This window comes from Ranitomeya imitator, chromosome 3 (genome assembly GCF_032444005.1).
Source record: "Ranitomeya imitator isolate aRanImi1 chromosome 3, aRanImi1.pri, whole genome shotgun sequence".
Taxonomy (NCBI): domain Eukaryota; kingdom Metazoa; phylum Chordata; class Amphibia; order Anura; family Dendrobatidae; genus Ranitomeya; species Ranitomeya imitator.
Window position 1 is genome coordinate 701,902,862 of NC_091284.1, and position 14,970 is coordinate 701,917,831.

Consider the following 14,970-nt stretch of genomic DNA (forward strand, 5'->3'; position numbering starts at 1 on the left):
GTGGCGTCATTGGCTTGAAGGAGCCAAGCATCGCGTGGTGGTCTTGACGGATCACAAGAATTTGACTTATCTCGAGTCTGCCAAACGGTTGAATCCTAGACAGGCTCGTTGGTCGCTATTTTTCTCCCGCTTTGATTTTGTGGTTTCGTACCTTCCAGGCTCTAAGAATGTGAAGGCTGATGCCCTGTCAAGGAGTTTTGTGCCCGACTCTCCGGGTGTGCCTGAGCCGGCGGGTATTCTCAAAGAGGGGGTAATTTTGTCTGCCATCTCCCCTGATTTGCGGCGGGTGCTGCAAAAATTTCAGGCTGATAGACCTGACCGTTGCCCAGCGGAGAAACTGTTTGTCCCTGATAAATGGACTAGTAGAGTTATCTCTGAGGTTCATTGTTCGGTGTTGGCTGGTCATCCTGGAATCTTTGGTACCAGAGATTGGGTGGATAGATCCTTTTGGTGGCCGTCTTTGTCGCTGGATGTGCGTTCTTTTGTGCAGTCCTGTGGGACTTGTGCTCGGGCTAAGCCCTGCTGTTCTTGTGCCAGTGGGTTGCTTTTGCCCTTGCCGGTCCCGAAGAGGCCCTGGACGCATATCTCTATGGATTTTATTTCGGATCTCCCTGTCTCTCAAAAGATGTTGGTCATTTGGGTGGTTTGTGATCGCTTCTCTAAGATGGTCCATTTGGTACCCTTGTCTAAGTTGCCTTCCTCCTCTGATTTGGTGCCATTGTTTTTCCAGCATGTGGTTCGTTTACATGGCATTCCGGAGAACATCGTTTTGGACAGAGGTTCCCAGTTTGTTTCGAGGTTTTGGCGAGCCTTTTGTGCTAGGATGGGCATTGATTTGTCTTTTTCCTCGGCTTTCCATCCTCAGACAAATGGCCAAACCGAACGAACTAATCAGACTTTGGAAACATATCTGAGATGCTTTGTTTCTGCTGATCAGGATGATTGGGTGTCCTTTTTGCCTTTGGCTGAGTTCGCCCTTAATAATCGGGCCAGCTCGGCTACTGTGGTTTCGCCGTTTTTCTGCAATTCTGGTTTCCATCCTCGTTTCTCTTCAGGGCAGGTTGAGTCTTCGGACTGTCCTGGTGTAGATACTGTGGTGGATAGATTGCAGCAGATTTGGACTCATGTGGTGGACAATTTAACAATGTCCCAGGAGAAGGCTCAACGTTTCGCTAACCGCCGGCGCTGTGTGGGTCCCCGACTTTGTGTTGGGGATTTGGTTTGGTTGTCGTCTCGTTATGTTCCTATGAAGGTTTCCTCTCCTAAGTTTAAGCCTCGTTTCATTGGTCCATATAAGATTTCTGAGGTTCTCAATCCTGTGTCGTTTCGTTTGACCCTTCCAGCTTCTTTCGCCATCCGTAATGTATTCCATAGGTCGTTGTTGCGGAGATACGTGGCGCCTGTGGTTCCATCCGTTGATCCTCCTGCCCCGGTGTTGTTTGAGGGGGAGTTGGAGTATGTGGTGGAAAAGATTTTGGATTCTCGTATTTCGAGACGGAAACTCCAGTACCTGGTCAAGTGGAAGGGTTATGGTCAGGAAGATAATTCCTGGGTCTTTGCCTCCGATGTTCATGCTGCCGATCTGGTTCGTGCCTTTCATTTGGCTCGTCCTGGTCGGCCTGGGGGCTCTGGTGAGGGTTCGGTGACCCCTCCTCAAGGGGGGGTACTGTTGTGAATTCTGTGGTCAAGCTCCCTCCTGTGGTCATGAATGGTACTTCGGCTGGTTCTGTCCATGGGGCTGCGGCTTCTGAGTTTCCTTCCACAGGTGACGAGGTTAATTCGTTAGCTGGCTGCTCTATTTAACTCCACTTAGATCATTGCTCCATGCCACCTGTCAAATGTTCCAGTATTGGTCTAGTTCATTCCTGGATCGTTCTTGTGACCTGTCTTCCCAGCAGAAGCTAAGTTCCTGCTTGTTTTTCTTTAGTTTGCTATTTTTCTGTCCAGCTTGCTATTTTGATTTTTGTCCTGCTTGCTGGAAGCTCTGGGACGCAGAGGGAGCGCCTCCGCACCGTGAGTCAGTGCGGAGGGTCTTTTGCGCCCTCTGCGTGGTCTTTTTGTAGTTTTTTGTGCTGACCGCAAAGTTACCTTTCCTATGCTCAGTCTGTTCAGTAAGTCGGGCCTCACTTTGCTAAATCTATTTCATCTCTGTGTTTGTATTTTCATCTTTACTCACAGTCATTATATGTGGGGGGCTGCCTTTTCCTTTGGGGAATTTCTCTGAGGCAAGGTAGGCTTATTTTTCTATCTTCAGGGCTAGCTAGTTCCTTAGGCTGTGTCGAGTTGCATAGGGAGCGTTAGGAGCAATCCACGGCTATTTCTAGTGTGTGTGATAGGATTAGGGATTGCGGTCAGCAGAGTTCCCACGTCTCAGAGCTCGTCCTATATTATTTGTAACTATCAGGTCATCCCGTGTGCTCTTAACCACCAGGTCCATTATTGTCCTTACCACCAGGTCATAACAGGGGAATATGAGCCATGCATACAGGAGGGGGAGGGGAATATGAGCCATGCATACAGGAGGGGGGGAATATGAGCCATGCATACAGAAGGGGGGGAATATGAGCCATGTATACAGGAGGGGGGAATATGAGCCATGCATATGGGATGGGAGGGAGATGAGCCATGCATACAGGAGGGGGGATATGAGCCATGCATACAGGATGGGGGGAGATGAGCCATGCATACAAGATGGGAGGGGGGCAATATACAGTATTGAGCATCATGTGTGGCCATTATACAGTATTGAGCATCATGTGAGGCCATTATACAGTATTGAACATCATGTGGGATCATTATACAGTATGGAGAACTGTGTGTGGTCATTATACAGTATGGAGCATCATATGTGGCCGTTATACAGTATTGAGCATCATGTGTGACCATTATGCAGTATGGAGCATCATGTGTGGCCATTATACAGTATGGAGCATCATGTGTGGCCATTATACACTATGGAGCATCATGTGTGGCCATTATACAGTATTGAGCATCATGTGGGATCATTATACAGTATGGAGAACTGTGTGTGGCCATTATACAGTATGGAGCATCATGTGTGGCCATTGTACAGTATTGAGCATCATGTTTGGCCATTATGCAGTATGGAGCATCATGTGTGGCCATTATACAGTATGGAGCATCATGTGTGGCGATTATACACTATGGAGCATCATGTGTGGCCATTATACAGTATTGAGCATCATGTGGGATCACTATACAGTATGGAGAACTGTGTGTGGCCATTATACAGTATGAAGCATCATGTGTGGCCGTTATACAGTATTGAGCATCATGTGTGGCCATTATGCAGTATGGAGCATCATGTGTGGCCATTATACAGTATGGAGCATCATGTGTGGTCATTATACAGTATGGAGCATCATGTGTGGTCATTATACAGTATGGAGCATCATGTGTGGCCATTATACACTATGGAGCATCATGTGTGGCCATTATACAGTATTGAGCATCATGTGGGATCATTATACAGTATGGAGAACTGTGTGTGGTCATTATACAGTATGGAGCATCATATGTGGCCGTTATACAGTATTGAGCATCATGTGTGACCATTATGCAGTATGGAGCATCATGTGTGGCCATTATACAGTATGGAGCATCATGTGTGGCCATTATACACTATGGAGCATCATGTGTGGCCATTATACAGTATTGAGCATCATGTGGGATCATTATACAGTATGGAGAACTGTGTGTGGCCATTATACAGTATGGAGCATCATGTGTGGTGTTATACAGTATTGAGCATCATGTGTGGCCATTATGCAGTATGGAGCATCATGTGTGGCCATTATACAGTATGGAGCATCATGTGTGGTCATTATACAGTATGGAGCATCATGTGTGGCCATTATACTGTATGGACATATTTTTTGGGGGTTATAATTATTGTATATGAAACAGTGTGATCAGCAGTGCTAAATGGGTGTGGTTGGGACGTGGATATGGGTGTGACTATTTGTGAAATGGGTGTGGTCAGAGGCATGGCCCAAAATTTGCCGCGGTGCACTATGGGCGCCGCAAACTTTATACCTCTTTCCCTTCTTCAAAAGTTGGAAGGTATGGTACTGCATTTGCCAGATCACGGCAAGTGCCGCAAATCCCATAGGGAATGAATGAAGCCAAACGCAGTGTTGCCGTAAGTGATCCGTTACGTGGCAGATGCAGAAAAACTTCCGGATCTGCTGCAAAAGGCTACTTTCACATCAGCAATTCTTGCCAAAGTCACTGCCGATAGTGTCATACTCACCAATGGGGGAGACAGCGCTAAAAGTGCCTAGGGCAGCATAAACTCTAAATACGGCCCTGGTAAAACCCCATTCACAAGTCTGATTTTCACATTCATGATATGTCAGTATTTTTTATTTATACTGTTTAGGGAAAGTTTAGAGACAAGGCTTGAGCATAGGGTTCATAGTTTAGGATAGTATTTTGCAGAGTGCAGTGGTGGGCACAATAAGTTCTGGAAAGAGCATCTCAGGGACCAGAAGGATTAGGAAACGACGCTAGAGGTGAGGCAGGAAAAACTGACAACGTGGACACTTGCTGTACTGTAACTGCAATTGAACCTTTCAACTTGTTGAGTAAAGTTGGACTGTTAAAAATGGACATGGAGTCTGTCGTTCAATGTATGGTGGCATCTGGGATCGTGGAACCAGCGGCGACATCCAATGCAAAAGTGAGTGTTATACATTTCACCCAAACCACACAACAGACAGGACACTGCTTACTTGTAGGGTGTGGGAGAGCATTTGCCCCTCACACAAGCATTGGCCATAGATCGAATTATGTCTGAAAGGGAATTTAGATTGTGAGCCCCATCGGGGACAGTGATGATAATGTGTGCAAACTGTAAAGCGCTACGGAATATTTTAGCACTATATTAAAATAAAGATTATTATTATTATGTCTGCCTATATTTTGACAATTCCGTTTATCTTAAGTAATCCGTTCATCTACGTCTTTTTTTTTTAAGTATTATTTGTTTCCAATTAGCTTTTTTACTAGTTTTGACAGATCCACCCTACTGAATTTTGGCATTAACTTAGTGAGGAGGTGCAGATGGTGTGTCTAAAGGAGTCATCCTCCCAAATTCATTAAAAAGATGTACGCTATAGTTATATTGGAACGTACTGCTGAGGTGAGGAGGATGGCAGCATGGCTATTATTTTCTCCAGATTATGTGTAAAAATAGAGATAATTGGTTAAAGCAAACCTATATTACTGGGTGTTACAATTTTGCGCATTACAAAATACCAGAGTACTAAATATTATACAGCTTGTCTTGTAAGCAGATATTTCATTTGCATAACTCTGGACTTAGAAGAACTGGCCATATAAGCCATGTCATAGTATGGCTTTATTTACACATGGCAGATTTGTTATTATTTGTTCTCTTTAAATAAAGTTGTTTATGCAGCAGGTACATAGATCTCCGAAAATCCCATTTGGATAAATGGAACTGACTTCCAGACTCATGCAAATCTGTGACTGGTAAAGTGTGATTTTTTTTATTCTTTTGAGGGGATGGGTATTTTACTCTATGTGTTCTTACCGCATAAGTTAAGGTTTATATGTCACAGTACACACGAAATTGGAAAATAAGAGGGAATAACCGGTCTAAAAAAAGACAATTGTGAATATATATAAAAATATAAAGAACCACCCGGGTGTACTGTGCACAGTTACAGTGAACCCCACTGTGAGGAAGAGACTAAAAACCAACACAATGCCACATGGATCAAAATACAAAGGAATTATACGCAAGCATAGGGTAAGTAATATATGGCTTTATTAGTGGGGTGCCAATAATCAACAAAAATCAAAAAAAAAGAAAAGAAAGTAAAAAATATATATTCTTAAAAACATAAATAGAATATGCGCAATAACAAGTTGTATATATATATATAATACAAAAATAACACCACCACAATATCAGGATTTTTCAAATCTACAGGCTATACCAAGGTATGTAAAAAAAGGGGGGATATCAGCAAAAAAATATAAAAAAATAATAAATAAAAAATACAAAATAAAAAATGATAATAACCGCATGTAGATAAGGCCTCCACTCCAGATAAAGTGACCGTGTGCCAAAGAATAAATAAATTACTTTCAATCTAATTATAATATTTGCTCACACATATAACATGGTGTGCAAATATAATGACCGTATGCAAATAATGCCTCCACTGCAAATAAAGTAAATATTATAATTAGTTTTTTCTTTGGTTTTTACTCCTTGGCACATTATCACTTTATTTGCAGTGGAGGCATTATTTGCATACGGTCATTATATTTGCACACCATGTTATATGTGTGAGCAAATATTATAATTAGATTGAAAGTAATTTATTTATTCTTTGGCACACGGTCACTTTATCTGGAGTGGAGGCCTTCTCTACATGCGGTTATTATCATTTTTTATTTTGTATTTTTTATTTATTATTTTTTATATTTTTTTGCTGATATCCCCCCTTTTTTTTTACATACCTTGGTATAGCCTGTAGATTTGAAAAATCCTGATATTGTGGTGGTGTTATTTTTGTATTATATATATACAACTTAATATATCCTGTTATTGCGCATATTCTATTTATGTTTTTAAGAATATATATTTTTTACTTTTTCTTTTTTTTTTATTTTTGTTGATTATTAGCACCCCACTAATAAAGCCATATATTACTTACCCTATGCTTGCGTATAATTCCTTTGTATTTTGATCCATGTGGCATTGTGTTGGTTTTTAGCCGCATAAGTTAATTAGCGCTGTTATAGTTATAATTAAGCTTGTGCTTGGTCCAGTTGATTTATTCATGTTATGAATGGAATTAACAAGGACAGCAAAGCTCCCTCTATTCCATACATAGCATTCAATTTTTGGTTGGAAAATCTGGGAAACATATCGTACAAAAATACACAAATAAAAACTATAGCACTAAACAAGCATGTACAAAAAGCTTCCAAATACAGGCATTATTTACATAAAAAGAAAACCCTATAGGAAGGAGGCCTAAGGTGACAAGTAGTGATGAGCGAGCGTGCTCACCACTGCTCGATACTCAATCAAGCATGCTCGGGTACGCTCATTCCCCTGAGTCCTCGCCCCACATGTTTCACGGCTGATAGACTGCCAATAAACACCCAGGATTGACCGTCATACCCGGTAATGCCGTAGCTATGTTTGCTACTGGCATTACTGTAATTGACAGGCCACATCGTGTCCTCGGGTGTTATTTAAGACCCAGTGACGCAATGCTCAGCACACTCTCCTCTGAAGGAGTTCAGGGAGAGTTGATCTAGGAGGGAGAGTTTAGATTAGAGCAGGCATATAGGCAGTGTTTAATTGCTACTGCAGTACTTGTATACCACCAGTGCACCATTAAATAAAAGTACTTTTCAGGGCTACATCCTGTCCCTTCTATAGTAAAACTGCTGTAACCTGCATTCAGTGTAGGAAGGGCAGCTGGTGGATGAGGGATAGTTTTGAATTAGAGGCATAAGAATCATAGAATCATAGAATGATAGACTTGGAAGGAACCTCCTGGGTCATCTGGTACAACCCCCTGCTCAAAGCAGGATTCACTAAATCATCCCAGACAGATGCCTGTCCAGCCTCTGTTTGAAGACTTCCATGGGAGGAGAACTCCCACCTCTCTTGGCAGCCTGTTCCACTCCTTGATCACCCTAACTGTCAAAAAGGTTTTTCTAATATCTAATCTGTGTCTCCTCTCATTCAGTTTCATCCCATTGCTTCTAGTCTTTCCTTGTGCAAATGAAGATAAAGATTATCCTTCTACAATGTGACAGCCCTTGAGATATTTTTAGACAGCTATTAAGTCTCCTCTCAGTCTTCTTTTTTGCAAGCTAAACATTCCCAAATCCTGTAACCGTTCCTCATAGGACATGGTTTTCAGACCGGTCACTATTCTGGTCGCTCTTCTCTGAACTTTCTCCAGTTTGTTGGGCAGGGTTAATTGCCTTACAGTCTTTCTATAGGTGTATTGCTGCTGCAACCTAAAAGCAAAACTCCTTGCAGGGATACATATTTTCTTTTTCCTATTAATACCGAAAAGTTTCCAGGTATACCTAATTAAAAATGTGCAAGGTGTGTGGTAAGGGATGGGGAAATGGATTTGCTGCTGATGGTGCATGCAGAGGCTGAGGCCATGGGCCAGGTGAAATGGTGGCTGTTGCAAAGATGCTTATCCATGTTGCAAAGATGCTTATCCATGTTGCAAAGATGCTTATCCATGAGATCTAGTTTGTGTCCTACTTTTCAGGGGGGCACAGAACACCACTCTTGAAACTAGAACATTGTGAACAGATGGTCTGTTGAATGACAGATAGTGCTTCTAGTATGTTTCTCAGCACCACCCTCTCTTCCATGTTACCCATTCTCACTAATAAATTGCTCTTTACATTTATTGATTCTGCCCTTTTACCCTGCATGTTTCAAGAGGGACATGAGGAGATTATGTGTAATGATGCCCAAATATTTGAGCAGTCATGGTCAGAAAAGATGACGGTGGGGAACAGCAATTAGTGTCTCAAGAGATAGATGATGTGACATAGTGTATGCGGCTCTTCTTTATGTCTAAAATTGGGTGTATCGGAGACCCTCTTCCTACTAATTTTTGACAGTTCTTGCATTGTCCTCACAGGCTTTTCAAAGCTCCTCCTTCATAAATGTCACACACCACATGCTCAGATAATAGTAAAATGATAAAATTATATTTACCAGTGAAAACTGATGAGTGTAGATATATTTTCCCTTCTTCCCTTCTACTATAGACATATGAGACTGGGAAACACGGTGCGAGATAGCCGAGCTATTAAGGGGCAGAGAAGGCATTTTCTTTTTTCATTTTCAATTTTGCCTTACATACAAATCGTTATACAGGAAAGAATGTTTAATAAAAAAATTCCCGGTATAATCCATTTTATCTTCGATTTTGTATGTTTTATTGTCAGTCCGTAAAAGTGGAATAATGCATTGACAGCATTGTTCACAGCAACAACCTGGAAGTCAAAGATGCTTCCAGGGGTTTTCCGCATGCTGTTCCCATTCCATTTGAGCTAAGTTTCCTTCCATTTCAGCGATTTCCTGCCCCCCAGCACTCCTGCTAGGGTCTTCTGGAAAAATACTCGAGTTTCCCATTGACTTCTATTACACTTGGCACTCGAGTTATGCCCGTCCGAGAGTCCAACCTTTTAGTGCTTGATCATCACTAATGAATAGATTAACTGATAGAAGCTCTAGAAAGCAGATTTCCCATGGTAAATATAACCATATAGTATTTCTCCACTTAACGTACAAACTCATGGGGACATTCAATTGATCCTTGATGTTTTAGCTATAGGAGATACATAGGTGATAGCTAGTCATTGGTAATCCTTATCAGGATTGTGAACCATCCAGAAATCCATGGAAAGTCCATAAAAATAGGGCATTTTTTTTCCTATCCATATAAAACATTTGATGCATCTGATTTTTTTTAAGCTGGAGTAACTTTAATGACAGATTTTTCCAACTGTATTTATTCAACCTTTTACAATAATTGCAGCCAATGTATACCGTATATACTCGAGTATAAGCCGACCCGAGTATAAGCCGACCCCCCTAATTTTGCCACAAAAAACTGGGAAAACTTATTGACTCGAGTATAAGCCTAGGGTGGAAATGCAGCATTTACCGGTGAATTTCAAAAATAAAAATAGATCATTATTTCCCCATAGCTGTGCCATATAGTGCTCTACACCGTTCATTATTTCCCCATAGCTGTGCCCCATATAGTGCTCTGCACCGTTCATTGTGCCCCATAGCTGTGCCATATATGGTGCTCTGCACCGTTCATTGTGCCCCATTGCTGTGCCATATACAGTGCTCTGCACCGTTCATTGTGCCCCATTGCTGTGCCATATACGGTGCTCTGCACCGTTCATTGTGCCCCATATCTGTGCCCATATATGGTGCTCTGCACCGTTCATTGTGCCCCATTGCTGTGCCATATACGGTGCTCTGCACCGTTCATTGTGCCCCATAGAAATCTCTGCCGCCGCTGCAATAAAAAAAAAAACCACATACTCACCTCCCTTGATTGCAGCTCCCGGCGTCTCGTTCCGGCGCCTCCATCTTCCCGGCGTCTCTGCTCTGACTGATCAGGCAGAGGGCGCCACGCACACTGTATGCGTCATCGCGCCCTCTGCCTGAACAGTCAGAGCGCAGACGCCGGGAAGATGGAGGCGCCGGCCGGGAAGATGGAGCGGCGCCCGGCGGCTGGAACGAGGACAGGTGAATATGCTATACTTACCTAGTCCTGGCGATCCTCGCGCTGTCCCTCTGCCTGGTCTTCGGTGCCGCAGCTCTTCCTGTCAGCGGTCACCGGCACCGCAGATTAGAGGAATGAATAGGCGGCTCCGCCCCTATGGGAGGTGGAGCCGCTTATTCATATCTCTAATGAGCGGTCCCACGTGACCGCTGAAGAGGGGAGGAAGCTGCAGCACAGAAGCCCGTGGGACGGCAGGGACAGCGCGAGGATCGCTGGGACTAGGTAAGTATACCTCAGCGCCCTCACCCCCTCACCTGCCGACCCTGCCACCCACATTGACTCGAGTATAAGCCGAGAGGGGCACTTTCAGCCCAAAAATTTGGGCTGAAAATCTCGGCTTATACTCGAGTATATACGGTACATATAGGATTTATGGTCTGTAGATATGTATCACTAATAAACTTAATGACTTATTTTGATCATCTTGTGTGTCTGTAAAAAAAAAGTTATCTGTCCATGAATTTTTGAGATGCTGTCCAGAAAAAATAAAAAAAATCAAGTTGGCAGCCTTCACTCTGGTGCCTGAAGAGGTCCAAAGACCTCTTTGCCACTTAACTAGATCCCAAGATACAAGTTTGGCACATAAAAGATGATGGGGTCTGCTTAAGATTTTGAATTAAAGGGGAAAACACTGTTCATCTCCCTTATAAATTAATAACAGCTATATTCACCTCTCCCGTAGCTCCGTGTCACACGATCCTTGCAGCAAATCAGCGGACACTTCACTCTCCCCTCATTTGGATAAATCAAATATCCATAGGAAGCAGAGATAAGCAAACCCGACGGTTAAGTTCGGGGTCGGTACTGGACAACTAGTGTCCATGCATGGACCCTCAACACAGAAGTCTGTTACCGTTCAGGTTCAGTAGACTGAATAAAGCTTTTCCTGTGTGTTGTGGGACATCAGCTTTATGAATTATCGTACAGGTGAGCATAACTTTGATTTTTTATTTTTACATTAATAAAATGGATAAAATAGAGTTGGGGAGTGTTTTTTTTCAATGAAAGAACTTTTTCCTGTGTGTGTCTTTCTTACTTTTGATTATTGGGTTAGTAATGGGGGTATCTTATAGATGCCTCTCCATTACTAACCCCTTGATGTCAGCTGACAAAACCATTACGCACTTGCCAATGCACCACAGCAAGTGGGAAGTGTGGCACCCCTAGGGGTATTTGCCACAAAAATAGTTACTGACACTAGACACAAATACTAAAATTGCAAAACTGCACTACCACCTCCGGCCAGAAGGGGGAGCTCCAGAGACTCCCCTTAATCCATTCTGGTCTGAGAGAAGAAATGGCAGTTGGGCTAAGGAGCTGATAGTGAGAGGTCATACAGCTGAATTTCTAACAGCCCTATGATGGTTTCCAGGCCCAAATCACTGGCCTGAGGAGAAGAGGGACAGAGAAAAGGGACATTGTGAGAACCGGGTAGCATTAATCACTACCCAGAACAGGCGCAAAGACGGATACCGGATCCGTGGCTGTATTCATTATATATAATACAGCAACCGGAAAAACGTGAGGTGATATCAGCTTCACTAGGGTCGGATGCAGCAACAGACACAGAGTTCAGCGGTACTCCCGGAGGGGGTAAGCCGATAAAAGGACTCGGGTTGCCCGTCGAACCAGGACCCGGAGGGGACAGATTGGGCCGGCAGCCAGTTCACATACAGCAGCAGGGCCACACAGAAATTGCGTACAATAAGAGGCGAAGACCCCGGCAGGGTCAAAGTAACTCAGAGTTCCCATACAGACTCCGGTGACAGGACTGGTTGTAAATCCTTTTATGTTAAAGTAAACTGGTTAAACGTTTCAGTGCCTCAGTCTTTCATTTGGACAATAGCCATCTATCCAGGATCGGGATCATCGCCGCTGGGAGAACCTGCTGCTGATCAAGTAAGTGCCTGTCCCCTCACGATACCCCTTACACTGTGCATTGCCTGAGGCCACAGCACCGGGTCAAGCCACCCGTGACATCCCCCTCAAGAGACAGACCCCATTGGTCCGGTGCTGGGTATCCCGGTCTCTTGGGCGTCACAATTGGCGTCACGAACAGGATCTAGCCAGCCCGTATACCGGGTATTGTGTGCCGTGATTGGAGCCCAAAACTGTGAAAACTTGGATGAAAAATCTTGAAAATTGACTTTATCAAAGAAAAATCCATTCCCCATTGAAAACTATTGAAAGTGACTTTTCCCCATTGGTTATAATGGAGTAAAGATGGCCGCCATCACCTGAGCCCCAGTCTAACTGAAAAACTTCAGAATCCGCCATTACAGAGCGCGGTGGGTGGGAGCAGCAGGGGGCGTGTCATTGTGGGCGGCACCAAGCTGAGCGCTCTGACATCAGAGCAAGGGGAAAATCGATCCTGCTGCACAGCGGAACGAATCTACACTATCCCGACGGAAGCGGAGGACCGGAAGGGTCCGGATTAACTAAGGGGGCACAGTTTGTCGCAGCACGGAGACGCCGCAGCACCCGGCGACGCTAATGCAGCTGAAAGACAGAGTGTCGATAGAGAGTCCGGTAGCGCAGCGGTGCAAGGAGTGGCGCCCATCATGCCGGTGCTGATGCCATATACCCCGGGTGGCCCGTGGCTTCCAATGTATGAAGGTGAGCCTAATACCCTTGACGATTTCAGAGAAAAGATGCTGGCCCATTTTGACATGTTCCCTGTGGGTGAAGTTCAGCGTGTTAGTCTCCTGATGATGCAGTTAAGTGGCCATGCTAAGCGAGAAGTCACAGCATGGGCAGCTGATCTAAAAGGCACTGTTGAACGCATATTTTCTGGATTAAAAGCTACATTTGAAACCACTGCCAGCAGCAAAGCTAAAGTACGATTCTTTAATTGCAAACAAAAAGTTAATGAGGGCGTGAGAGACTTTGCCTTAAACCTGCAGGAAGCCCTTAAATCACTTACACTGGCTGAACCCATTTTTAACACCGGAGCGGATAAACTGCTAAGAGATCAATTTATTGAGGGACTCTACACCCCTTCTCACCGGGGGCATGTGAGCATGCTTGTTTTTAAGAACCCTGAATTGACATTTGCCCAATTAAAGGAGAGCGTTATACGTCTCCAGCTGGCAGAGGCACCTCGGGATCAGGAGCCTGCGCAACTCATGGCAGAGGCTCCTCAACAACATGGAGTACCAGTGACATCAGCTATGTCCGGGGCCATTGCTAAGCCCCTGGGGCCCAGTACTAATGAGGCTCTTCAACAAAAGCTTGACTCTTTAACTGATGTTGTTGCTTCAATGGCTAAAACCATGCAGGAGATGAGAGGACCCAAGATGGAGTTGTCAAACCGTAGAGAAGGTGTTCCATGGATGAGACCCCGGAGATACCCGACATGGAGAGGACGACCCCGCGACCGCTACCAACCGGATGGACAGCCCATTTGCCGCCGTTGCCAGCAGCCAGGCCACTTTGCACGAGATTGTGATTTAAACGGGAATCCCCTGGGAATGCGGGCCGCTTCGCAGGAATGAACTTTCAAGGCCCAACACCCTGGCACGACAGGTACATCGGAGGACGACCCATTATCCCTATCGTGCTGGACGGAATTCCCCTCAACGCTTTGCTGGACACAGGTTCCCAGATTTCATCTATACCGTATATCCTTTATAAGAGGTACTGGGCTGATGCAGATATTGATAAAGGGCCCTCTGATGTTGAACTAGATATATGGGCCAGTAATGGTAAGTTGGTACCGAAACTAGGATTCAGGGAGATGACCATAAAGATTGGTAAAGTAGAATTGAAGAAACAGGGTATAATTGTTGTTGATGTTGACCGGCGGAACTGTGAACCAACTGTATTGATAGGAATGAATGTGTTAGAGAACTGCTTTCCCGAAGTCATTTCTGTCTTACAGCAAATTGCTGAAACTGCCAAATCCTGCCAGCAGAGAGTTCTCCGGAGGGAAATAAAAGTATTGATGTTAAGGCAACAGGTAGAAGTTGCAGGTGGAGAAATCGGCAGTGTGAGGGTAAGTGATTCAACGTCTATTGTAATCCCACCAAAAACAGAAATGCTGGTATGGTGTAGAGCAGCCATTGGTACTAAGGGACGAGATTATCATGCCTTAATAGAACCAGTGTACACCGACAGCAGGCCCACTATACTCACAGCACGAGGGATAGTCGAGGTACACCGGGGACGAGTGCCGGTACGACTTTTGAACTGTGGAGAGGAAGAGGTCACTTTGCCAAGGTATGCTACAATGGCAAAGCTATATACTGTTGACAACAATGCCATCACAACCATTGAGCCCTTAGAACCAACCTGTCAGGTGGAAGGCAATGGCTCAGATGGAGAAATGGAGGATTGGTGCCAACAGCTACACGTGGGCATAAATTCAACACCTACCCATCAAAAACAAGGGGTGTATAGGCTAGTGACGGAATATGAACAAGTCTTCAGTAAACACCCATTGGACTTCGGACGGATAGAAGGGGTAGAACACACAATCCCCACCAGTGACCATCCCCCAATAAAAGAAAGATATAGACCCATACCGCCCGCTCACTATCAATGTGCAAAAGATATGCTGAGGGAAATGAAACAGGCCGGGGTAATAAGAGACAGCTGTAGCCCCTGGGCGGCCCCT